At 49.1% G+C, this 26,028-nt stretch overlaps 1 long non-coding RNA gene and 1 pseudogene across 1 annotated transcript; both read right to left on the bottom strand.

The window, feature by feature from the left end:
- Window positions 1-1,566: 1,566 nt before the first annotated feature.
- On the bottom strand, window positions 1,567-3,192 carry LOC135534639 (uncharacterized). The gene is made up of 2 exons (XR_010454716.1): window positions 2,700-3,192; window positions 1,567-2,613 (listed from the first exon to the last, which is right to left on the bottom strand). It is a non-coding gene; the product is annotated as an uncharacterized LOC135534639 (long non-coding RNA).
- A 32-nt stretch (window positions 3,193-3,224) lies between these two features.
- On the bottom strand, window positions 3,225-25,186 carry LOC135534638 (MAP kinase-interacting serine/threonine-protein kinase 2-like; annotated as a pseudogene).
- Between the last annotated feature and the right edge of the window lie 842 nt (window positions 25,187-26,028).

Here is a 26,028-nt window from a genome sequence, read left to right as displayed (position 1 = left end):
GTTCAATAACAGAACTATTCTCTGGACCGGGACACAGAACCACTGTCTGTTCCACCAACCAGAGTTCAATAACAGAACTATTCTCTGGACCGGGACACAGAACCACTGTCTGTTCCACCAACCAGAGTTCAATAACAGAACTATTCTCTGGACCGGGACACAGAACCACTGTCTGTTCCACCAACAATGTAGAAACTTTAAAACAGTAAAACAGAAGCTTAACAGCCGGAGAAACAGCAGCCTGGCACAGTATAGTAGAGAAACGTCCCAAATGGTACCCTATTTCCTGTATAGTGCACATAGAGCCCAATGGGCCCTGATCTGAAGTAGTGCACTATATAGGGAATAGGGTTCCATAGGGCTCTGGTCTAAAGTAGTGCACTATGTAGGGAATAGGGTTCCATAGGGCTCTGGTCTAAAGTAGTGCACTATATAGGGAATAGGGTTCCATAGGGCTCTGGTCTAAAGTAGTGCACTATATAGGGAATAGGGTTCCATAGGGCTCTGGTCTAAAGTAGTGCACTATATAGGGAATAGGGTGCCTTTGGGAAAACAGCCCTAGGAGTTCTTGGGAGTGAACCCACCTAAAATAAAAAGTATGGGTTTATCATTCATATCCTTTGAGATCTGTTGTTTGGAATGCTTTCCCTGATTGGCCCCAAAATTAATCATTTAGATTTTGAGAAAGACTGTTGAGAACTTCAAATTACATATCGTTATTGCTTTAGGTCATGCAATAGTAACCTTTATGTTATAGCAACATGTGACATTCCTATACACAAGTTAAGCAGAGCTACGCTGATCTGGGCAGCTGGTTATAACCACTATTAGACTGATCTGGGCAGCTGGTTATAGCCACAGTACTAGACTGATCTGGGCAGGTGGTTATAACCACTGTATTAGACTGATCTGGGCAGGTGGTTATAACCACTGTACTAGACTGATCTGGGCAGCTGGTTATAACCACTGTATTAGACTGATCTGGGCAGGTGGTTATAACCACAGTACTAGACTGATCTGGGCAGCTGGTTATAGCCACTGTATTAGACTTATCTGGGGAGCTGGTTATAACCACTGTACTAGACTGATCTGGGGAGGTGGTTATAACCACTGTACTAGACTGATCTGGGGAGGTGGTTATAGCCACTGTATTAGACTGATCTGGGGAGGTGGTTATAACCACAGTACTAGACTGATCTGGGCAGGTGGTTATAGCCACATTACTAGACTGATCTGGGCAGGTGGTTATAACCACATTACTGGACTGATATGGGACGAAAGCACATGGCCCTGGGCATTCCTTCGACAAGTGGTTTAGTTTTCTTGGAATCCCACCAGCTAGCTAGCCATGCTGGAGCCTCGTCTGAGCACACTGACAAGGCAGTCAACCAAGGCCTTGATTATACATTAAATGACTTGTCATCAACATGACAGATTAGGACCATTGTCAGGTGTTACCAAGGCCTTTAAAACTTCTTAATTATTATCTTAGAATGTAGATCGTTTGATTGTGTGATTTGAAGAAACTGAGGATCTCTCCCCTAGTCTTTCTTTGACTTCTCTTGATACCTGGAGAGTCAATAACAGTTATCTTACCTGGCTGATACCTGGCAAGTCAATAACAGTTGTATTGATACCTGGTGAAGTCCCCCCCCCCAGCTCTCTCTATATATTTCTAGGTCCTGAGGTATCTGCTGGAAAATAGTTTGTGTTAAAGTTTTAAGTATCTTCGTTGCTGGGACTCTCTTGGGTTCAGACCAATTGAAGGCCTGTTTCCCAGACACAGATTAATTAAGCCTAGTCCTGGACTAAGAAACACGACTAAAGGATTCTCCATTGAAAGTGATCTTTAGTCCAGGTCTAGGTTAAGCTGAACTTCAGCTCAGGCTACTTCGGCAGGGTCCATGTCTCCCTATTACAGTCAGCAACAATGACTGCATCAAACGGCACCCTATTCCCTATATGCCACTTGTGATGCAGCCAGTCAGTGAGCACAACATGTCAATCAGAACGGCCCAGATCTCAGATAATGGATCGATAGTACCACCACAACAGCAGTGGTTCAAGGGGCAAAAATAATGATAACAGGTGAGATGTTGTTTGGACTTTGTTAAATCCCAGCAATGAGGAGATACTAGATAGTCAGAGTTGGCTAGCCTAGCGGCCTCGTAAGAGTTGGCTAGCCTAGCGGCCTCGTAAAGAGTTGGCTAGCCTAGCGGCCTCGTAAAGAGTTGGCTAGCCTAGCGGCCTCGTAAAGAGTTGGCTAGCCTAGCGGCCTCGTAAAGAGTTGGCTAGCCTAGCGGCCTCGTAAAGAGTTGGCTAGCCTAGCGGCCTCGTAAAGAGTTGGCTAGCCTAGCGGCCTCGTAAAGAGCTGGCTAGCCTAGCGGCCTCGTAAAGAGTTGGCTAGCCTAGCGGCCTCGTAAAGAGTTGGCTAGCCTAGCGGCCTCGTAAAGAGTTGGCTAGCCTAGCGGCCTCGTAAAGAGTTGGCTAGCCTAGCGGCCCCGTAAAGAGTTGGCTAGCCTAGCTGCCCCGTAAAGAGTTGGCTAGCCTAGCTGCCCCGTAAAGGTGTTAGCTAGCCTAGCTGCCTCGTAAAGAGTTAGCGAGCCTAGCGGCCTCGTAAAGAGTTGGCTAGCCTAGCTGCCCCGTAAAGGTGTTGGCTAGCCTAGCGGCCTGGTACAGGTGTTAGCGAGCCTAGCGGCCTGGTACAGAGTTAGCGAGCCTAGCGGCCGGGCCCGGTTATCAGGCCACCTGAGCTCCCACTACAACAAGCAGGAAGGTTTTGAGTGAGCCACTCAGAGAAACTGACAAAGGTCTCAGTTTGGATAAGTGCGTTACAACCCTGCTGCGAGCTGGATAGCTGGGCCATCCCGCCCTCGTAGACTGATAGAGGGAAGGTCCTGAGGGGTATCCTATAAAGGAGTCAGCCAGCTAACGTGCCTGTATATTCTGATACGTTTTATTTTGTAGAAAGATAAGCTTGAAAAACGCCATGTCGAATTGATTTAACAAACAAAAAAAAAAAACATATCCAAGTTGAGCTTTTTTTTTTAAATATTAACAAAAAAAATCACTATTTCGACTTGTTATCTGGCCAACTCATTGAACCCACTTGGCCTCTGGTATATCTGATGAAGCTGGTTGATGAAGTTTTCAATTCAGAGCGGGATGACCCACTCTTCAAAATCCCTTTCCCCTCCCTCCCTCACCCACCCACCCACCCCAAGAGTAGAAGAGTCTTCAAATTAGGCAGAGGGTCAATGTGCTTCTTTAAGTGCTGTGAAGGCAACATCCCCATCATCATCCAAGCCACTGAGGTATTGCAGGTGTGGCTTAGTGATGAGAAAGATGGGAGGGGGTAGAGAGGAAAAGAGGTGGGAGGAGGAGATGAGCAGTGAATTTTCAGAAGCATTATCCGGTTAGGTTTGCAGTTGGTCGGTCAGTTTAACGGTTATTAGAGGTTTCAGGCACAGTCCTCCATGATGACCAGGGGTGCAAGGAGCTGCCGGAGCTCCGAGGCACACACTGGCCCTGTGTGTGGGGGCCCTCTCCTCTTTTGCCGGGCCAGCCGAGAGGACAAGGGGGAGAGGGGGCGCAGGGAGCTCTGGGGGCTGAGGCTGCAGCTAGCAGTGGTGCTGGTAGCCATGTGGTGGGGCGAGGGGACAGAGAGAGGGACCCCAATGACCCTTCTTCCTCAGAATCTTCGTTGCGGTCCTCTCTCCTGACGGTCGCTCTGCGTCCTGCTCAGCCAGCTGGCGGGTGACGGCCACAGCCTGGCCAGCGAAGAAGGTCAGGTCCTGGGCTCTGCTGCCTCTGTGGTTCAGCCTGGAGGGCACGGTGTTGGGAGCACACTGAGGGAAGAGACAGATGCGGAATGATTAGGTCATGAATTCTAGGCAGCTACCTTTGTCCCTTCCACTGGAGGTCAAAGTTGCTCCATCTTATAGTTAAAAACCAGAGAGCTGAACTGAGAGATGGAGGGAGAGATCAAAATAAAGATTGAGAGAGACAGACAAGTGAGAGAAAGAGAGCCAGACAGAACGAGCCATCAAACAGTCGAAGCGTCAATACATTACTGAGCTCAAATCCTACTATGCTCTGACGCTCCTTGGATGTGGCAGGGCTTTGAAACTATCATGGCTTACAACAAAGGGAAACCCAGCCACAAGCTGCCCAGTGCCTACCAGATGAGCTAAATTCGAGGCAAGCAACACAGAACCATGCATTTGAGCACCAGCTGTTCCAGACAACTGATCTTGCTCTCCATAGCCGATGTGAGTAAGACCTTTAATAAACAGGTCAACATTCAGAAGGCACAGGGGCCAGATGGATTCTCAGGACACCTACTTAGAGCATGCCCTGATCAGCTGGCAATTGTCTTCACTAACATTTTCACCTCTCCCTGACCCAGTGTGTAATACCTACGTGTTTCATGCAGACCACCATAGTGCCTGTGCCCAAGGACACAGACAGACGACACAGAGACAGACAGACGACACAGAGACAGACAGACGACACAGAGACAGACAGACGACACAGAGACAGACAGACGACACAGAGACAGACAGACGACACAGAGACAGACAGACGACACAGAGACAGACAGAACGAGACAAACTGATAAGAACCGTACCCCTTGGACCCAGGGGTGCTGCAGGACCTGAGCAGCACTGAGGCGGTTCTTGGCGTCTCTGACCAGAAGCCTGGTGATGAGGTCTTTAGCTCCAGAGGAGATCTGCTTCCAGTCCTTCTCAGGGAACTCGTACTTCCCCTCCTGGATGCTCTCAAACAGCATGTTCTGGAGAGAAGCCAAGAGAGAGACTGGGTTTGGTGACAGTTCTGGATTTAAGAACTTAAGTTCTGGAGATGTGACAAAAGACATACTGTTGAAGAATTCTTAAAAAAAAAAAAATGTGTTGGTTGTTTTCGTCTGGCCAAACTGGCTTTAAGATCACTAACTGACTGGCGGGACGTAAGATCACTGACTGGCGGGACGTAAGATCCCTACTACAATTTGTAAGTCGCTCTGGATAAGAGCGACTGCCAAATGACTTAAATGTAAATGTTAAATGCAGTAGTCGTAGCAGCGGCGATATTAGTGTGCAGCAGTGATATCAGTGCGCAGTGGTTGTAGCAGTGATAGTGAGCAGTGATAGTGCGCAGTGGTTGTAGCAGTGATAGTGCGCAGTGGTTGTAGCAGTGATAGTGCGCAGTGGTTGTAGCAGTGATAGTGCGTAGTAGCAGCGGTTGTAGCAGTGATAGTGCGTAGTAGCAGCGGTTGTAGCAGTGATAGTGCGTAGTAGCAGCGGTGATATCAGTGCGTGCGTAGTAGCAGCGGTGATATCAGTGCGTGCGTAGTAGCAGCGGTGATATCAGTGCGTGCGTAGTAGCAGCGGTGATATCAGTGCGTGCGTAGTAGCAGCGGTGATATCAGTGCGTGCGTAGTAGCAGCGGTGATATCAGTGCGTGCGTAGTAGCAGCGGTGATATCAGTGCGTGCGTAGTAGCAGCGGTGATATCAGTGCGTGCGTAGTAGTAGCAGTGATATCAGTGCGTGCGTAGTAGTAGCAGTGATATCAGTGCGTGCGTAGTAGTAGCAGTGATATCAGTGCGTGCGTAGTAGTAGCAGTGATATCAGTGCGTGCGTAGTAGTAGCAGTGATAGTGCGTGCGTAGTAGTAGCAGTGATAGTGCGTGTAGTAGTAGCAGTGATAGTGCGTGTAGTAGTAGCAGTGATAGTGCGTGTAGTAGTAGCAGTGATAGTGCGTGTAGTAGTAGCAGTGATAGTGCGTGTAGTAGTAGCAGTGATAGTGCGTGTAGTAGTAGCAGTGATAGTGCGTGTAGTAGTAGCAGTGATAGTGCGTAGTAGTAGCAGTGATAGTGCGTAGTAGTAGCAGTGATAGTGCGTAGTAGTAGCAGTGATAGTGCGTAGTAGTAGCAGTGATAGTGCGTAGTAGTAGCAGTGATAGTGCGTAGTAGTAGCAGTGATAGTGTGTAGTAGTAGCAGTGATAGTGTGTAGTAGTAGCAGTGATAGTGTGTAGTAGTAGCAGTGATAGTGTGTAGTAGTAGCAGTGATAGTGTGTAGTAGTAGCAGTGATAGTGTGTAGTAGTAGCAGTGATAGTGTGTAGTAGTAGCAGTGATAGTGTGTAGTAGTAGCAGTGATAGTGTGTAGTAGTAGCAGTGATAGTGTGTAGTAGTAGTAGTAGTGAGTAGTAGTAGTAGTAGTGAGTGTGTAGTAGTAGTGAGTGTGTAGTAGTAGTAGTGAGTGTGTAGTAGTAGTAGTGAGTGTGTTGTAGTAGTAGTGAGTGTGTTGTAGTAGTAGTAGTGATATCAGTGTGTAGTAGTAGTAGTGATATCAGTGTGTAGTAGTAGTAGTAGTGATATCAGTGTGTAGTAGTAGTAGTAGTGATATCAGTGTGTAGTAGTAGTAGTAGTGATATCAGTGTGTAGTAGTAGTAGTAGTGATATCAGTGTGTAGTAGTAGTAGTAGTGATATCAGTGTGTAGTAGTAGTAGTAGTGATATCAGTGTGTAGTAGTAGTAGTAGTGATATCAGTGTGTAGTAGTAGTAGTAGTGATATCAGTGTGTAGTAGTAGTAGTAGTGATATCAGTGTGTAGTAGTAGTAGTGATATCAGTGTGTAGTAGTAGTAGTGATATCAGTGTGTAGTAGTAGCAGTGATTTCAGTGTGTAGTAGTCGTAGTAGACAACTGTTTGTGGTAGCTCGTATCTTACCTGGCATTCCTGGCAGGGCTCTCCCCAGTCCCAGCCACAGTTGGTGCCACAGCGCCCCACGAAGGGAGGGTACCCACTCAGCATAATGTACAGGATGACCCCCAGACTCCACAGGTCACAGCGCTTATCATAGATCGTAGCCTCCTCACTGAAGGCCTCCACCACCTCCGGAGCCATGTACTCTGCTGAACCACACTGGGGGGAGACCAGAGAGATGTATGCTGTTAGCCAGAGCCATGTACTCTGCTGAACCACACTGGGGGGAGACCAGAGAGATGTATACTGTTAGCCAGAGCCATGTACTCTGCTGAACCACACTGGGGGGAGACCAGAGAGATGTATACTGTTAGCCAGAGCCATGTACTCTGCTGAACCACACTGGGGAGAGACCAGAGAGATGTATGCTGTTAGCCAGAGCCATGTACTCTGCTGAACCACACTGGGGGAGACCAGAGAGATGTATGCTGTTAGCCAGAGCCATGTACTCTGCTGAACCACACTGGGGGGAGACCAGAGAGATGTATGCTGTTAGCCAGAGCCATGTACTCTGCTGAACCACACTGGGGGAGACCAGAGAGATGTATACTGTTAGCCCTAGCCATGTACTCTGCTGAACCACACTGGGGGGAGACCAGAGAGATGTATACTGTTAGCCAGAGCCATGTACTCTGCTGAACCACACTGGGGGGAGACCAGAGAGATGTATGCTGTTAGCCAGAGCCATGTACTCTGCTGAACCACACTGGGGAGAGACCAGAGAGATGTATACTGTTAGTCTGCATTTACACATGCAGCCCAACTGGGACCTTTCTACATTAGTCTTTTCACAACAGATCAGGAGACGAGGTGAGGAGAAGAGAAGGGGTGAGGAGAGAAGAGGTGAGGAGAGAAGAGGTGAGGAGAGAAGAGGTGAGGAGAGAAGAGGTGAGGAGAGAAGGTGAGGAGAGGTGAGGAGAGAAGGTGAGGAGAGGTGAGGAGAGAAGAGGTGTGTTGCTGTGTTGTAGCGATGGTGTTGTTGTAGTCTCTTCAAGAAAATAATCCTAGTCATATTAGCATCCCATGCTAGTTGATAATCCTAGTCATATTAGCATCCCATGCTAGTTGATGATAATCCTAGTCATATTAGCATCCCATGCTAGTTGATAATCCTAGTCATATTAGCATCCCATGCTAGTTGACTAGTGATTGTGCTGTTCGTTACTGGTCTTGTTGACTAGTGATTGTGCTGTTCGTTACTGGTCTTGTTGACTAGTGATTGTGCTGTTCGTTACTGGTCTTGTTGACTAGTGATTGTGCTGTTCTTTACTGGTCTTGTTGACTGGTGATTGTGCGGTTCGTTACTGGTCTTGTTGACTGGTGATTGTGCTGTTCGTTACTGGTCTTGTTGACTGGTGATTGTGCTGTTCGTTACTGGTCTTGTTGACTGGTGATTGTGCTGTTCGTTACTGGTCTTGTTGACTGGTGATTGTGCTGTTCGTTACTGGTCTTGTTGACTGGTGATTGTGCTGTTCGTTACTGGTCTTGTTGACTGGTGATTGTGCTGTTCGTTACTGGTCTTGTTGACTGGTGATTGTGCTGTTCGTTACTGGTCTTGTTGACTGGTGATTGTGCTGTTCGTTACTGGTCTTGTTGACTAGTGATTCTGCGGTCACATGGCAATGCTACTAATTGCGAAGTGAGTGTATGTAAACTTCTGACCGACTGGGAATGTCATGAAAGAAATAAAAGCTGAAATCATTCTCTCTACTATTATTCTGAGATTTCACATTCTTAAAATAAAGTGGTGATCCTAACTGACCAAAGAGAGGGAATAATTACAACGATTAAATGCCAGGAATTGTGAAAAACTGAGTTTAAATGTACACTGCTCAAAAAAATAAAGGGAACACTAAACTAACACATCCTAGATCTGAATGAATGAAATATTCTTAGAATACTTTTCTCTTTACATAGTTGAATGTGCTGACAACAAAATCACACAAACATTATCAATGGAAATCAAATTGATCAACCCATGGAGGTCTGGATTGATACATTTCCTCATGTCAGCATCAGTCTGGATATGATGAGGCTGTAGCCACTGTCAGTCTGTCGTCATACTGCTGAACTGGTCCACCTGAATATGTCATCATACTGCTGAACTGGTCCACCTGAATATGTCATCATACTGCTGAACTGGTCCACCTGAATATGACATCATACTGCTGAACTGGTCCACCTGAATATGACATCATACTGCTGAACTGGTCCACCTGAATATGACATCATACTGCTGAACTGGTCCACCTGAATATGACATCATACTGCTGAACTGGTCCACCTGAATATGACATCATACTGCTGAACTGGTCCACCTGAATATGACATCATACTGCTGAACTGGTCCACCTGAATATGACATCATACTGCTGAACTGGTCCACCTGAATATGACATCATACTGCTGAACTGGTCCACCTGAATATGTCAGTCTGTCATCATACTGTTGTTCCCCCATCCTCCACCCAACAGCTGTTCAGGACCCCCACTCGGGGAGTGATGCACGTTTTGTTCTAGCGCTGCACTATGATACACTGACTCAACAAATCGTCATGGCTGTGTGTTAGGGCTGCAAAATTCTGGAACTTAGTGTTTTGAAAGTGGTAATTCCCAAAACGTTACTAAAGTCCGTAGGTTTTTCTGAAAATCTTGGTTGGAGGATTCCTGGAATCAGGAGGGAATAAGCTCCCACAACAACCAGTAACCACTAGCAGTGGGCTGAAGGGAGGAGTAGATTCTAGCTAGCTACTACCCCCAGGGCCCAGAACATGAAGCTAGACACCACAAACAACTTTTAAAAAACTCTGTTGTCATTATACTAATCCCCCTTGGCTTTGCTGCAACATGGTGGAATGCCTGGCACACCGTGTGTGTGTGTGTGTGTGTGTGTGTGTGTGGTTGTGGGCCAAGAAAGGTCTGGAACCCCTGTGATAGTTCTAGGATGAGATGAAAAATACCATAGCTTTGGTGCAGATACAGCTGACCTGGGCTAGCTAACGCCACCTAGAGTAAAAACCTCCCCTTTAATAGATACTTGAGTCAAATAGCATTATATCGTCAAAAAATGAAGTTGAGTTCTATTGGCTGCAGGCATCAACTTTGTCCAACAGTAATAACCTGCCTGTACACTACACTCTAGAATCCACAACAGTAATAACCTGCCTGTACACTACACTCTAGAATCCACAACAGTAATAACCTGCCTGTACACTACACTCTAGAATCCACAACAGTAATAACCTGCCTGTACACTACACTCTAGAATCCACAACAGTAATAACCTGCCTGTACACTACACTCTAGAATCCACAACAGTAATAACCTGCCTGTACACTACACTCTAGAATCCACAACAGTAATAACCTGACTGTACACTAGACAATACACTCTAGAATCCACAAACATCAGTAGAGTCCTGTGACTGGATTCGTCCCAAAGGGAACCTTAAATAATGCACAACTTTTGACCAGGGCCTATCGTGAATAGGGTGTAATGGAACACAGCTTCTGAACCGAATCCATCTGGTAAAAAAATAAATCATTAGAGATCAGCTGACACGCCCACTCCCTCCCGCTGGCCCAGCCAATCAAAATGTGGTTTCTACATTAAGGTAGGGGCCTTGGAATGAAGCCCAGAACTGGTTTTGTAACAGCAGGAGAAATAAAATATGGATTCTCCTCAAATAAAGGGAGGAGAGAGGGACAGAAGAGCGGAGGGGGTGGAGGGTGGTTCACTAGATGTAACCCCCATGCCAGAGTGAATCCACAGTTTTTGGTATCTGGTGGAAATAAAATTATAATAATATCCAGCACGCTTGCTTCCTCTGGGAACATTCTTCAAGTCTCCAGGCGATAGGGAAGGAACAGTTTAATTTAGATGTGGTGAAAAAAATACCTCCCTCTCCTCCAGGCTTAGACAGAGGTGTACACTACACAATTCTGGCCTCGATTTAGCTGTCCCAGACAAGTTTGAGATGAGACAAATTCCCCATGACGTTGCTTACTCTGGGAGAGCGGCCCTCACGACACTAGTTTAACGTGAGCGGGACAGAGACACAATCCGAGGGCAACCGATCCAGCCTAAGCCACGTCACCGGGAGAGCCCGGCCACGTCACCGGGAGGGCCCGGCCACGTCACCGGGAGGGCCCGGCCACGTCACCGGGAGGGCCCGGCCACGTCACCGGGAGGGCCCGGCCACGTCACCGGGAGGGCCCGGCCACGTCACCGGGAGGGCCCGGCCACGTCACCGGGAGGGCCCGGCCACGTCACCGGGAGGGCCCGGCCACGTCACCGGGAGGGCCCGGCCACGTCACCGGGAGGGCCCGGCCACGTCACAGGGAGGGCCCGGCCACGTCACAGGGAGGGCCCGGAGACCCGGCCACGTCACAGGGAGGGCCCGGAGACCCGGCCACGTCACAGGGAGGGCCCGGAGACCCGGCCACGTCACAGGGAGGGCCCGGAGACACGGCCACGTCACAGGGAGGGCCCGGAGACACGGCCACGTCACAGGGAGGGCCCGGAGACACGGCCACGTCACAGGGAGGGCCCGGAGACATGGCGACGTCACAGGGAAAGCCCGGAGACACGGGGACGTCACAGGGAAAGCCCGGAGACACGGCGACGTCACAGGGAAAGCCCGGAGACACGGCGACGTCACAGGGAAAGCCCGGAGACACGGTGACGTCACAGGGAAAGCCCGGAGACACGGTGACGTCACAGGAAAGCCCGGAGACACGGTGACGTCACAGGGAAAGCCCGGAGACACGGTGACGCCACAGGGAAAGCCCGGAGACACGGTGACGTCACAGGGAAAGCCCGGAGACACGGTGACGTCACAGGGAAAGCCCGGAGACACGGTGACGTCACAGGGAAAGCCCGGAGACACGGTGACGTCACAGGGAAGCCCGGAGACACGGTGACGTCACAGGGAAAGCCCGGAGACACGGTGACGTCACAGGGAAAGCCCGGAGACACGGTGACGTCACAGGGAAAGCCCGGAGACACGGTGACGTCACAGGGAAAGCCCGGAGACACGGTGACGTCACAGGGAAAGCCCGGAGACACGGTGACGTCACAGGAAAGCCTGGAGACACGGTGACGTCACAGGGAAAGCCTGGAGACACGGTGGCGTCACAGGGAAAGCCTGGAGACACGGTGACGTCACAGGGAAAGCCTGGAGACACGGTGACGTCACAGGAAAGCCTGGAGACACGGTGACGTCACAGGGAAAGCCTGGAGACACGGTGACGTCACAGGGAAAGCCTGGAGACACGGTGACGTCACAGGGAAAGCCTGGAGACACGGTGACGTCACAGGGAAAGCCTGGAGACACGGTGACGTCACAGGGAAAGCCTGGAGACACGGTGACGTCACAGGGAAAGCCTGGAGACACGGTGACGTCACAGGGAAAGCCTGGAGACACGGTGACGTCACAGGGAAAGCCTGGAGACACGGTGACGTCACAGGGAAAGCCTGGAGACACGGTGACGTCACAGGGAAAGCCTGGAGACACGGTGACGTCACAGGGAAAGCCTGGAGACACGGTGACGTCACAGGGAAAGCCTGGAGACACGGTGACGTCACAGGGAAAGCCTGGAGACACTGTGACGTCACAGGGAAAGCCTGGAGACACGGTGACGTCACAGGGAAAGCCTGGAGACACGGTGACGTCACAGGGAAAGCCTGGAGACACGGTGACGTCACAGGGAAAGCCTGGAGACACGGTGACGTCACAGGGAAAGCCTGGAGACCCAGCCATGTTACAGGGAAAGCAGAGGCTGGTTGTTACATATAGATACAGAATGACTCACACAGAACTGCGTGGTCTGAAGGCATATTGTATATTATTAGGGGCCCAGAGGTCAGGCTGCTGTGGAGGATAATCTAGGCTTTAGAACACCTAAAAAGCTGTGCTGTCCACATCTAAAAAGTAGAGCTAGTGTTCCTGTATGTGTAGCAGAGGAGGAGAATGCAGGAGCTGATTGATAAATAGACATGACTCACTTAAACAACGCTGGTGCATGTTTTATTAATGTCACTTCAATGCTGGCTTGATACTAGAACTGATAGGCCTTTAAAAAGCCATTTAGACCACGAAAGAAAAACACTGAGGCCGATTTATAAGTAGAAGACCAGTTTCTGGCTATAAACACGATCATGGCTGGCCCTCAGCCCTAAATCCACACGATCATGGCTGGCCCTCAGCCCTTAATCCACACGATCATGGCTGGCCCTCAGCCCTTAATCCACACGATCATGGCTGGCCCTCAGCCCTTAATCCACACGATCATGGCTGGCCCTCAGCCCTTAATCCACACGATCATGGCTGGCCCTCAGCCCTTAATCCACACGATCATGGCTGGCCCTCAGCCCTTAATCCACACGATCATGGCTGGCCCTCAGCCCTTAATCCACACGATCATGGCTGGCCCTCAGCCCTTAATCCACACGATCATGGCTGGCCCTCAGCCCTTAATCCACACGATCATGGCTGGCCCTCAGCCCTTAATCCACACGATCATGGCTGGCCCTCAGCCCTTAATCCACACGATCATGGCTGGCCCTCAGCCCTTAATCCACACGATCATGGCTGGCCCTCAGCCCTTAATCCACACGATCATGGCTGGCCCTCAGCCCTTAATCCACACGATCATGGCTGGCCCTCAGCCCTTAATCCACACGATCATGGCTGGCCCTCAGCCCTTAATCCACACGATCATGGCTGGCCCTCAGCCCTTAATCCACACGATCATGGCTGGCCCTCAGCCCTTAATCCACACGATCATGGCTGGCCCTCAGCCCTTAATCCACACGATCATGGCTGGCCCTCAGCCCTTAATCCACACGATCATGGCTGGCCCTCAGCCCTTAATCCACACGATCATGGCTGGCCCTCAGCCCTTAATCCACACGATCATGGCTGGCCCTCAGCCCTTAATCCACACGATCATGGCTGGCCCTCAGCCCTTAATCCACACGATCATGGCTGGCCCTCAGCCCTTAATCCACACGATCATGGCTGGCCCTCAGCCCTTAATCCACACGATCATGGCTGGCCCTCAGCCCTTAATCCACACGATCATGGCTGGCCCTCAGCCCTTAATCCACACGATCATGGCTGGCCCTCAGCCCTTAATCCACACGATCATGGCTGGCCCTCAGCCCTTAATCCACACGATCATGGCTGGCCCTCAGCCCTTAATCCACACGATCATGGCTGGCCCTCAGCCCTTAATCCACACGATCATGGCTGGCCCTCAGCCCTTAATCCACACGATCATGGCTGGCCCTCAGCCCTTAATCCACACGATCATGGCTGGCCCTCAGCCCTTAATCCACACGATCATGGCTGGCCCTCAGCCCTTAATCCACACGATCATGGCTGGCCCTCAGCCCTTAATCCACACGATCATGGCTGGCCCTCAGCCCTTAATCCACACGATCATGGCTGGCCCTCAGCCCTTAATCCACACGATCATGGCTGGCCCTCAGCCCTTAATCCACACGATCATGGCTGGCCCTCAGCCCTTAATCCACACGATCATGGCTGGCCCTCAGCCCTTAATCCACACGATCATGGCTGGCCCTCAGCCCTTAATCCACACGATCATGGCTGGCCCTCAGCCCTTAATCCACACGATCATGGCTGGCCCTCAGCCCTTAATCCACACGATCATGGCTGGCCCTCAGCCCTTAATCCACACGATCATGGCTGGCCCTCAGCCCTTAATCCACATGATCATGGCTGGCCCTCAGCCCTAAGACAAGTGATGAGCAAGGAGAGGATATCTATTCCCTTTCTGAAAAAACACTCAGCTGTTTCCAAGTTTTAAAATAAGTTTTCCTGAGGCATTTACTGACTATAGCCGTAACTACAGATGTAATTCATACCAACACATATCACATTCTCCCTGCCTGCGAGGGAAACCCAATGAGTTAAGGAGCGAGCTGGTCCACAAATTAGCCTGAAAGCTAAACAGCTATCTAGTGGACTGCTGTGGTTAGCTAAAAATAAATATGTTTATAAACAATACGAAAACATACACATGACATCACACCTGCCCAGAATCACCTGCTCCCCCCCCCTCCAGCACCCACATCACTCTCCGCCACATGGCCTCAAACTGCACCATGTAGTTTCTCTCTGTCACCCACACACGTTCAACATTTAGATAATAAACCAGTTCACCTTTCCGCTGTGTTGGAGGATTGGTTGATTTCCAGTTTTAAGTATATGTTGTTTTCTAAAGATTACTGATGAGAACCGTATCAGCCAACCGAGCAGTTCTCACCACACCATCATATGTCATGTTGTAATATGCAGACAGATTAAAAGTACATTTCAGTATTCCAAAACTGATTTGAGCATTAAGGTCTGCAGTGTAAGTCAGTTATATATATACACATCTACCCCAATTACCTGGTCCTGGAACCCTGTGTATATATCTACCCCAATTACCTGGTCCTGGGACCCTGTGTATATATCTACCCCAATTACCTGGTCCTGGAACCCTGTGTATATATCTACCCCAATTACCTGGTCCTGGAACCCTGTGTATATATCTACCCCAATTACCTGGTCCTGGAACCCTGTGTATACATCTACCCCAATTACATTGTTGAGAAGGACCTGTTAGTAAGCATTTCACTGTTAGTCTACACCTGTTGTTTACCAAGCATTTCACTGTTAGTCCACACCTGTTGTTTACCAAGCATTTCACTGTTAGTCTACACCTGTTGTTTACCAAGCATTTCACTGTTAGTCTACACCTGTTGTTTACCAAGCATTTCACTGTTAGTCTACACCTGTTGTTTACCAAGCATTTCACTGTTAGTCCACACCTGTTGTTTACCAAGCATTTCACTGTTAGTCCACACCTGTTGTTTACCAAGCATTTCACTGTTAGTCCACACCTGTTGTTTACCAAGCATTTCACTGTTAGTCTACACCTGTTGTTTACCAAGCATTTCACTGTTAGTCTACACCTGTTGTTTACCAAGCATTTCACTGTTAGTCCACACCTGTTGTTTACCAAGCATTACACTGTTAGTCCACACCTGTTGTTTACCAAGCATTTCACTGTTAGTCTACACCTGTTGTTTACCAAGCATTTCACTGTTAGTCTACACCTGTTGTTTACCAAGCATTTCACTGTTAGTCCACACCTGTTGTTTACCAAGCATTACACTGTTAGTCCACACCTGTTGTTTACCAAGCATTTCACTGTTAGTCTACACCTGTTGTTTACCAAGCATTTCACTGTTAGTCCACACCTGTTGTTTACCTATCATTTCACTGTTAGTCCACACCTGTTGTTTACCAAGGACCCTTCAGTCAGCATTTCACTGTTAGTCCACACCTGTTGTTTACCAAGCATTTCACTGTTAGTCCACACCTGTTGTTTACCAAGCATTTCACTGTTAGTCTACACCTGTTGTTTACCAAGCATTTCACTGTTAGTCTACACCTGTTGTTTACCAAGCATTTCACTGTTAGTCTACACCTGTTGTTTACCAAGCATTTCACTGTTAGTCTACACCTGTTGTTTACCAAGCATTTCACTGTTAGTCTACACCTGTTGTTTACCAAGCATTTCACTGTTAGTCTACACCTGTTGTTTACCAAGCATTTCACTGTTAGTCCACACCTGTTGTTTACCAAGCATTTCACTTTTAGTCCACACCTGTTGTTTACCAAGCATTTCACTGTTAGTCCACACCTGTTGTTTACCAAGCATGTGATGAATAAAAAGGTGCATTTGACAGACGAAGAGAAGAGATGGGAGGAGTGGATCAACAAAGAGAGAGAGATCTGAACATTACGAGGACTCACCGGAGTGATGAGTTCAGGAGTAGAGATAGGGGAGCTGGCACTGAACATTACGAGGACTCACCGGAGTGATGAGGTCAGGAGTAGAGATAGGGGAGCTGGCACTGAACATTACGAGGACTCACCGGAGTGATGAGTTCAGGAGTAGAGATAGGGGAGCTGGCACTGAACATTACGAGGACTCACCGGAGTGATGAGTTCAGGAGTAGAGATAGGGGAGCTGGCACTGAACATTACGAGGACTCACCGGAGTGATGAGTTCAGGAGTAGAGATAGGGGAGCTGGCACTGAACATTACGAGGACTCACCGGAGTGATGAGGTCAGGAGTAGAGATAGGGAGCTGGCACTGAACATTACGAGGACTCACCGGAGTGATGAGTTCAGGAGTAGAGATAGGGGAGCTGGCACTGAACATTACGAGGACTCACCGGAGTGATGAGGTCAGGAGTAGAGATAGGGGAGCTGGCACTGAACATTACGAGGACTCACCGGAGTGATGAGTTCAGGAGTAGAGATAGGGGAGCTGGCACTGAACATTACGAGGACTCACCGGAGTGATGAGTTCAGGAGTAGAGATAGGGGAGCTGGCACTGAACATTACGAGGACTCACCGGAGTGATGAGTTCAGGAGTAGAGATAGGGGAGCTGGCACTGAACATTACGAGGACTCACCGGAGTGATGAGTTCAGGAGTAGAGATAGGGGAGCTGGCACTGAACATTACGAGGACTCACCGGAGTGATGAGTTCAGGAGTAGAGATAGGGGAGCTGGCACTGAACATTACGAGGACTCACCGGAGTGATGAGTTCAGGAGTAGAGATAGGGGAGCTGGCACTGTTCATTACGAGGACTCACCGGAGTGATGAGTTCAGGAGTAGAGATAGGGGAGCTGGCACTGAACATTACGAGGACTCACCGGAGTGATGAGTTCAGGAGTGATGAGTTCAGGAGTAGAGATAGGGGAGCTGGCACTGAACATTACGAGGACTCACCGGAGTGATGAGTTCAGGAGTAGAGATAGGGGAGCTGGCACTGAACATTACGAGGACTCACCGGAGTGATGAGTTCAGGAGTAGAGATAGGGGAGCTGGCACTGAACATTACGAGGACTCACCGGAGTGATGAGTTCAGGAGTAGAGATAGGGGAGCTGGCACTGAACATTACGAGGACTCACCGGAGTGATGAGTTCAGGAGTAGAGATAGGGAGCTGGCACTGAACATTACGAGGACTCACCGGAGTGATGAGTTCAGGAGTAGAGATAGGGGAGCTGGCACTGAACATTACGAGGACTCACCGGAGTGATGAGTTCAGGAGTAGAGATAGGGGAGCTGGCACTGAACATTACGAGGACTCACCGGAGTGATGAGTTCAGGAGTAGAGATAGGGGAGCTGGCACTGAACATTACGAGGACTCACCGGAGTGATGAGTTCAGGAGTAGAGATAGGGGAGCTGGCACTGAACATTACGAGGACTCACCGGAGTGATGAGTTCAGGAGTAGAGATAGGGGAGCTGGCACTGAACATTACGAGGACTCACCGGAGTGATGAGTTCAGGAGTAGAGATAGGGGAGCTGGCACTGAACATTACGAGGACTCACCGGAGTGATGAGTTCAGGAGTAGAGATAGGGAGCTGGCACTGAACATTACGAGGACTCACCGGAGTGATGAGGTCAGGAGTAGAGATAGGGGAGCTGGCACTGAACATTACGAGGACTCACCGGAGTGATGAGTTCAGGAGTAGAGATAGGGAGCTGGCACTGAACATTGAGTTCAGGAGGACTCACCGGAGTGATGAGTTCAGGAGTAGAGATAGGGGAGCTGGCACTGAACATTACGAGACTCACCGGAGTGATGAGTTCAGGAGTAGAGATAGGGAGCTGGCACTGAACATTACGAGGACTCACCGGAGTGATGAGTTCAGGAGTAGAGATAGGGGAGCTGGCACTGAACATTACGAGGACTCACCGGAGTGATGAGTTCAGGAGTAGAGATAGGGGAGCTGGCACTGAACATTACGAGGACTCACCGGAGTGATGAGTTCAGGAGTAGAGATAGGGGAGCTGGCACTGAACATTACGAGGACTCACCGGAGTGATGAGGTCAGGAGTAGAGATAGGGGAGCTGGCACTGAACATTACGAGGACTCACCGGAGTGATGAGGTCAGGAGTAGAGATAGGGAGCTGGCACTGAACATTACGAGGACTCACCGGAGTGATGAGGTCAGGAGTAGAGATAGGGGAGCTGGCACTGAACATTACGAGGACTCACCGGAGTGATGAGTTCAGGAGTAGAGATAGGGGAGCTGGCACTGAACATTACGAGGACTCACCGGAGTGATGAGTTCAGGAGTAGAGATAGGGGAGCTGGCACTGAACATTACGAGGACTCACCGGAGTGATGAGTTCAGGAGTAGAGATAGGGGAGCTGGCACTGAACATTACGAGGACTCACCGGAGTGATGAGTTCAGGAGTAGAGATAGGGGAGCTGGCACTGAACATTACGAGGACTCACCGGAGTGATGAGGTCAGGAGTAGAGATAGGGGAGCTGGCACTGAACATTACGAGGACTCACCGGAGTGATGAGGTCAGGAGTAGAGATAGGGGAGCTGGCACTGAACATTACGAGGACTCACCGGAGTGATGAGGTCAGGAGTAGAGATAGGGGAGCTGGCACTGAACATTACGAGGACTCACCGGAGTGATGAGGTCAGGAGTAGAGATAGGGAGCTGGCACTGAACATTACGAGGACTCACCGGAGTGATGAGGTCAGGAGTAGAGATAGGGGAGCTGGCACTGAACATTACGAGGACTCACCGGAGTGATGAGTTCAGGAGTAGAGATAGGGAGCTGGCACTGAACATTACGAGGACTCACCGGAGTGATGAGTTCAGGAGTAGAGATAGGGGAGCTGGCACTGAACATTACGAGGACTCACCGGAGTGATGAGTTCAGGAGTAGAGATAGGGAGCTGGCACTGAACATTACGAGGACTCACCGGAGTGATGAGTTCAGGAGTAGAGATAGGGAGCTGGCACTGAACATTACGAGGACTCACCGGAGTGATGAGTTCAGGAGTAGAGATAGGGGAGCTGGCACTGAACATTACGAGGACTCACCGGAGTGATGAGTTCAGGAGTAGAGATAGGGAGCTGGCACTGAACATTACGAGGACTCACCGGAGTGATGAGTTCAGGAGTAGAGATAGGGGAGCTGGCACTGAACATTACGAGGACTCACCGGAGTGATGAGGTCAGGAGTAGAGATAGGGGAGCTGGCACTGAACATTACGAGGACTCACCGGAGTGATGAGTTCAGGAGTAGAGATAGGGGGAGCTGGCACTGAACATTACGAGGACTCACCGGAGTGATGAGTTCAGGAGTAGAGATGAGGAGCTGGCACTGAACATTACGAGGACTCACCGGAGTGATGAGTTCAGGAGTAGAGATAGGGAGCTGGCACTGAACATTACGAGGACTCACCGGAGTGATGAGTTCAGGAGTAGAGATAGGGGAGCTGGCACTGAACATTACGAGACTCACCGGAGTGATGAGTTCAGGAGTAGAGATAGGGGAGCTGGCACTGAACATTACGAGGACTCACCGGAGTGATGAGTTCAGGAGTAGAGATAGGGGGAGCTGGCACTGAACATTACGAGGACTCACCGGAGTGATGAGGTCAGGAGTAGAGATAGGGGAGCTGGCACTGAACATTACGAGGACTCACCGGAGTGATGAGTTCAGGAGTAGAGATAGGGGAGCTGGCACTGAACATTACGAGGACTCACCGGAGTGATGAGTTCAGGAGTAGAGATAGGGGAGCTGGCACTGAACATTACGAGGACTCACCGGAGTGATGAGTTCAGGAGTAGAGATAGGGGAGCTGGCACTGAACATTACGAGGACTCACCGGAGTGATGAGTTCAGGAGTAGAGATAGGGGAGCTGGCACTGAACATTACGAGGACTCACCGGAGTGATGAGTTCAGGAGTAGAGATAGGGGAGCTGGCACTGAACATTACGAGGACTCACCGGAGTGATGAGTTCAGGAGTAGAGATAGGGGAGCTGGCACTGAACATTACGAGGACTCACCGGAGTGATGAGGTCAGGAGTAGAGATAGGGGAGCTGGCACTGAACATTACGAGGACTCACCGGAGTGATGAGGTCAGGAGTAGAGATAGGGAGCTGGCACTGAACATTACGAGGACTCACCGGAGTGATGAGGTCAGGAGTAGAGATAGGGAGCTGGCACTGAACATTACGAGGACTCACCGGAGTGATGAGTTCAGGAGTAGAGATAGGGGAGCTGGCACTGAACATTACGAGGACTCACCGGAGTGATGAGTTCAGGAGTAGAGATAGGGGAGCTGGCACTGAACATTACGAGGACTCACCGGAGTGATGAGTTCAGGAGTAGAGATAGGGGAGCTGGCACTGAACATTACGAGGACTCACCGGAGTGATGAGTTCAGGAGTAGAGATAGGGAGCTGGCACTGAACATTACGAGGACTCACCGGAGTGATGAGGTCAGGAGTAGAGATAGGGGAGCTGGCACTGAACATTACGAGACTCACCGGAGTGATGAGTTCAGGAGTAGAGATAGGGGAGCTGGCACTGAACATTACGAGGACTCACCGGAGTGATGAGTTCAGGAGTAGAGATAGGGGAGCTGGCACTGAACATTACGAGGACTCACCGGAGTGATGAGGTCAGGAGTAGAGATAGGGGAGCTGGCACTGAACATTACGAGGACTCACCGGAGTGATGAGGTCAGGAGTAGAGATAGGGGAGCTGGCACTGAACATTACGAGGACTCACCGGAGTGATGAGGTCAGGAGTAGAGATAGGGGAGCTGGCACTGAACATTACGAGGACTCACCGGAGTGATGAGGTCAGGAGTAGAGATAGGGGAGCTGGCACTGTTCAGCCGGATGCCACTGCCCAGGTCAAAATCACAGATCTTCACCGGTGACATCTAGGAGGTTAAAACACACAGCGGAGTCATTTAGACCCCTGACCTTCTCCACGGCATTCAACTAAAGGCCACTGACCTTCTCCACAGCATTCAACTAAAGTAGTTCACTGACCTTATCCACAGCATTCAACTAAAGTAGGTCACTGACCTTCTTATCCACATCATTCAACTAAAGTAGACCCCTGACCTTCTTATCCACATCATTCAACTAAAGTAGACCCCTGACCTTCTTATCCACATCATTCAACTAAAGTAGACCCCTGACCTTCTTATCCACATCATTCAACTAAAGTAGACCCCTGACCTTCTTATCCACATCATTCAACTAAAGTAGACCACTGACCTTCTTATCCACATCATTCAACTAAAGTAGACCCCTGACCTTCTTATCCACATCATTCAACTAAAGTAGACCCTGACCTTCTTATCCACATCATTCAACTAAAGTAGACCCCTGACCTTCTTATCCACATCATTCAACTAAAGTAGACCACTGACCTTCTTATCCACATCATTCAACTAAAGTAGACCACTGACCTTCTTATCCACATCATTCAACTAAAGTAGACCACTGACCTTATCCACATCGTTCAACTAAAGTAGACCACTGACCTTCTTATCCACATCATTCAACTAAAGTAGACCCCTGACCTTCTTATCCACATCATTCAACTAAAGTAGACCCCTGACCTTCTTATCCACATCATTCAACTAAAGTAGACCCCTGACCTTCTTATCCACATCATTCAACTAAAGTAGACCCCTGACCTTCTTATCCACATCATTCAACTAAAGTAGACCCCTGACCTTCTTATCCACATCATTCAACTAAAGTAGACCCCTGACCTTCTTATCCACATCATTCAACTAAAGTAGACCCCTGACCTTCTTATCCACATCATTCAACTAAAGTAGACCCCTGACCTTCTTATCCACATCATTCAACTAAAGTAGACCACTGACCTTCTTATCCACATCATTCAACTAAAGTAGACCCCTGACCTTCTTATCCACATCATTCAACTAAAGTAGACCACTGACCTTCTTATCCACATCATTCAACTAAAGTAGACCACTGACCTTCTTATCCACATCATTCAACTAAAGTAGACCCCTGACCTTCTTATCCACATCATTCAACTAAAGTAGACCCCTGACCTTCTTATCCACATCATTCAACTAAAGTAGACCACTGACCTTCTTATCCACATCATTCAACTAAAGTAGACCACTGACCTTCTTATCCACATCATTCAACTAAAGTAGACCACTGACCTTCTTATCCACATCATTCAACTAAAGTAGACCACTGACCTTCTTATCCACATCATTCAACTAAAGTAGACCACTGACCACCTTATCCACATCATTCAACTAAAGTAGACCACTGACCTTCTTATCCACAGCATTCAACTAAAGTAGACCACTGACCTTCTTATCCACAGCATTCAACTAAAGTAGACCACTGACTTTCTTATCCACAGCATTCAACTAAAGTAGACCACTGACCTTATCCACATCATTCAACTAATGTAGGCCAGTCAGGCCCATAACACATATCACTAAGACTACTGCCAAGCAAGGTTTTCTCCATGTTATTAAGTTATTGTGTCACAGTAATAAACTGCATTCGGATGTAACCAACCATTGTTCTATTTACCATAACTATCTATCAAGGTTAGGGCCTGAGTGAACACATTTAAAGTCTCACTGCTTCTGCAAAACGCATAATACTGGCTGGGTTTTTGTATTTTGAATGTTTTACATCTGGAAAACTTGATTGCCGACATGAAAAACATTTTGGAACTGTATTACCAGTGGACTAATGAAACAAACAGCAAATATATAAACATTTAGTGGAATTTTCCTTGAAGTCTGGCTCGCCTGTATAATCTGTGCCTGTTCATGGGTGCTCACCCAATCACCATGCTCTCTCACACGGTGTGTTTGGCCTGCACCAATCACCATGCTCTCTCACACGGTGTGTTTGGTGCTCACCCAATCACCATGCTCTCTCACACGGTGTGTTTGGCCTGCACCCAATCACCATGCTCTCTCAAACGGTGTGGTGTGTTTGGCATGCACCCTGACTCACCATGCTCTCTCACACTGTTTTCAGGGCCTGAATGACTGACTCACCCAATCACCATGCTCTCTCACACTGTTTTCAGGGCCTGAATGACGGGATTAAAAGTCCACTAGTATTTTAGACTGGGCTCAACTCTGGCTCTCCTTCGTCCCCATCAGGAGCCTGTGACGCGATGGGAGGAGTGTTCACGTGCACTCTGACTCACCCGGTCCACGTGCTCACACAGGATGTTTTCAGGCTTCAGGTCCCTGTGTGCCATTCCCTTGTTGTGGAGGTAGTTTAGAGCACTGGCGATGTCCTGCACCACATAACTGGCCTCCTGCTCACTGAAGTGTTGTCTACGGTGGATGTGGGTCAACACTGACCCTGCAGGAGGAGAGAGGGAGGGATGGAGAGGTTGATATGGAGAAAAAAAAAACAATGTCAACTTTTAATGAAGACACTGCCTCAAGTTGCTGCATTTCAGAGACTCCAGGGGGAGAAGATGTGAGACTATTGACCTTGATATATGCACAGGAGACACTGCCTCAAGCGGTCGCATCTTCTGATATAAAACTGACTGACCATAAGTCCAAAACTGCGTGAATTTGACCCATCATTTCCTACGGATGGGAGAGGTTGACCCATCATTTCCTACGGATGGGAGAGGTTGACCCATCATTTTCTACAGATGGGAGAGGTTGACCCATCATTTTCTACAGATGGGAGAGGTTGACCCATCATTTTCAACAGATGGGAGAGTTTGACCCATCATTTTCTACGGATGGGAGAGTTTGACCCATCATTTTCTACGGATGGGAGAGTTTGACCCATCATTTTCTACAGATGGGAGAGGTTGACCCATCATTTTCTACAGATGGGAGAGGTTGACCCATCATTTTCTTACGGATGGGAGAGGTTGACCCATCATTTTCTTACGGATGGGAGAGGCTGACCCATCATTTTCTTACGGATGGGAGAGGTTGACCCATCATTTTCTCACGGATGGGAGAGGTTGACCCATCATTTTCTTACGGATGGGAGAGGTTGACCCATCATTTTCTTACGGATGGGAGAGGTTGACCCATCATTTTCTTACGGATGGGAGAGGGTTGACCCATCATTTTCTTACGGATGGGAGAGTTGACCCATCATTTTCTTACGGATGGGAGAGGTTGACCCATCATTTTCTTACGGATGGGAGAGGTTGACCCATCATTTTCTTACGGATGGGAGAGGTTGACCCATCATTTTCTTACGGATGGGAGAGGTTGACCCCATCATTTTCTTACGGATGGGAGAGGTTGACCCATCATTTTCTTACGGATGGGAGAGGTTGACCCATCATTTTCTTACGGATGGGAGAGGTTGACCCATCATTTTCTTACGGATGGGAGAGGTTAACCCATCATTTTCTTACGGATGGGAGAGGTTGACCCATCATTTTCTTACGGATGGGAGAGGTTGACCCATCATTTTCTTACGGATGGGAGAGGTTGACCCATCATTTTCTTACGGATGGGGAGAGGTTACCCATCATTTTCTTTACGGATGGGAGAGGTTGACCCATCATTTTCTTACGGATGGGAGAGGTTGACCCATCATTTTCTACAAATGGGAGAGGTTGACCCATCATTTTCTACAAATGGGAGAGTGAACCATCATTTTCTACGGATGGGAGAGGTTGAACCATCATTTTCTATGGATGCGAGAGTGAACCATCATTTTCTACGGATGGGAGAGGTTGAACCATCATTTTCTACGGATGGGAGAGTGAACCATCATTTTCTACGGATGGGAGAGTTTGAACCATCATTTTGGGAGAGTTTGCAATTAAGATTGATATCCACTAACCTCTTAGTTTCTCAAAACCAAGTAGAATTTGTCTTCTTCCTCAAAGAACTCGACCAGCTCCAGAATGTTTCTGTGAACAAGAGAGAAATGGTTACAAACAGTGTGAAGGTAATGCCTATATCTATACAGTAGTGAATCACAGCGGTCCATATTCCTGCTCTGTGTCCCCCCAGTGAGCCTGCTGTACCCCCAGTGAGCCTGCTGTGCCCCCCCCCAGTGAGCCTGCTGTGCCCCCAGTGAGCCTGCTGTGCCCCCAGTGAGCCTGCCTTACCCCCAGTGAGCCTGCTGTGCCCCCCAGTGAGCCTGCTGCCCCCCAGTGAGCCTGCTGTGCCCCCCAGTGAGCCTGCTGTGCCCCCCAGTGAGCCTGCTGTGCCCCCAGTGAGCCTGCTGCCCCCCAGTGAGCCTGCTGCCCCCCAGTGAGCCTGCTGTACGCCCCAATTAAGCCTGCTGTACCCCCAGTGAGCCTGCTGTACCTGTGTGTGTCCCAGTGAGGCTGCTGTACCTGTGTCCCCCAGTGAGCCTGCT

The sequence above is a fragment of the Oncorhynchus masou genome, unplaced genomic scaffold (assembly GCF_036934945.1).
Source record: "Oncorhynchus masou masou isolate Uvic2021 unplaced genomic scaffold, UVic_Omas_1.1 unplaced_scaffold_3722, whole genome shotgun sequence".
Taxonomy (NCBI): domain Eukaryota; kingdom Metazoa; phylum Chordata; class Actinopteri; order Salmoniformes; family Salmonidae; genus Oncorhynchus; species Oncorhynchus masou.
Note: the sequence above shows the minus strand (reverse complement) of the source record. Positions and strands in the feature narration are given on the sequence as shown.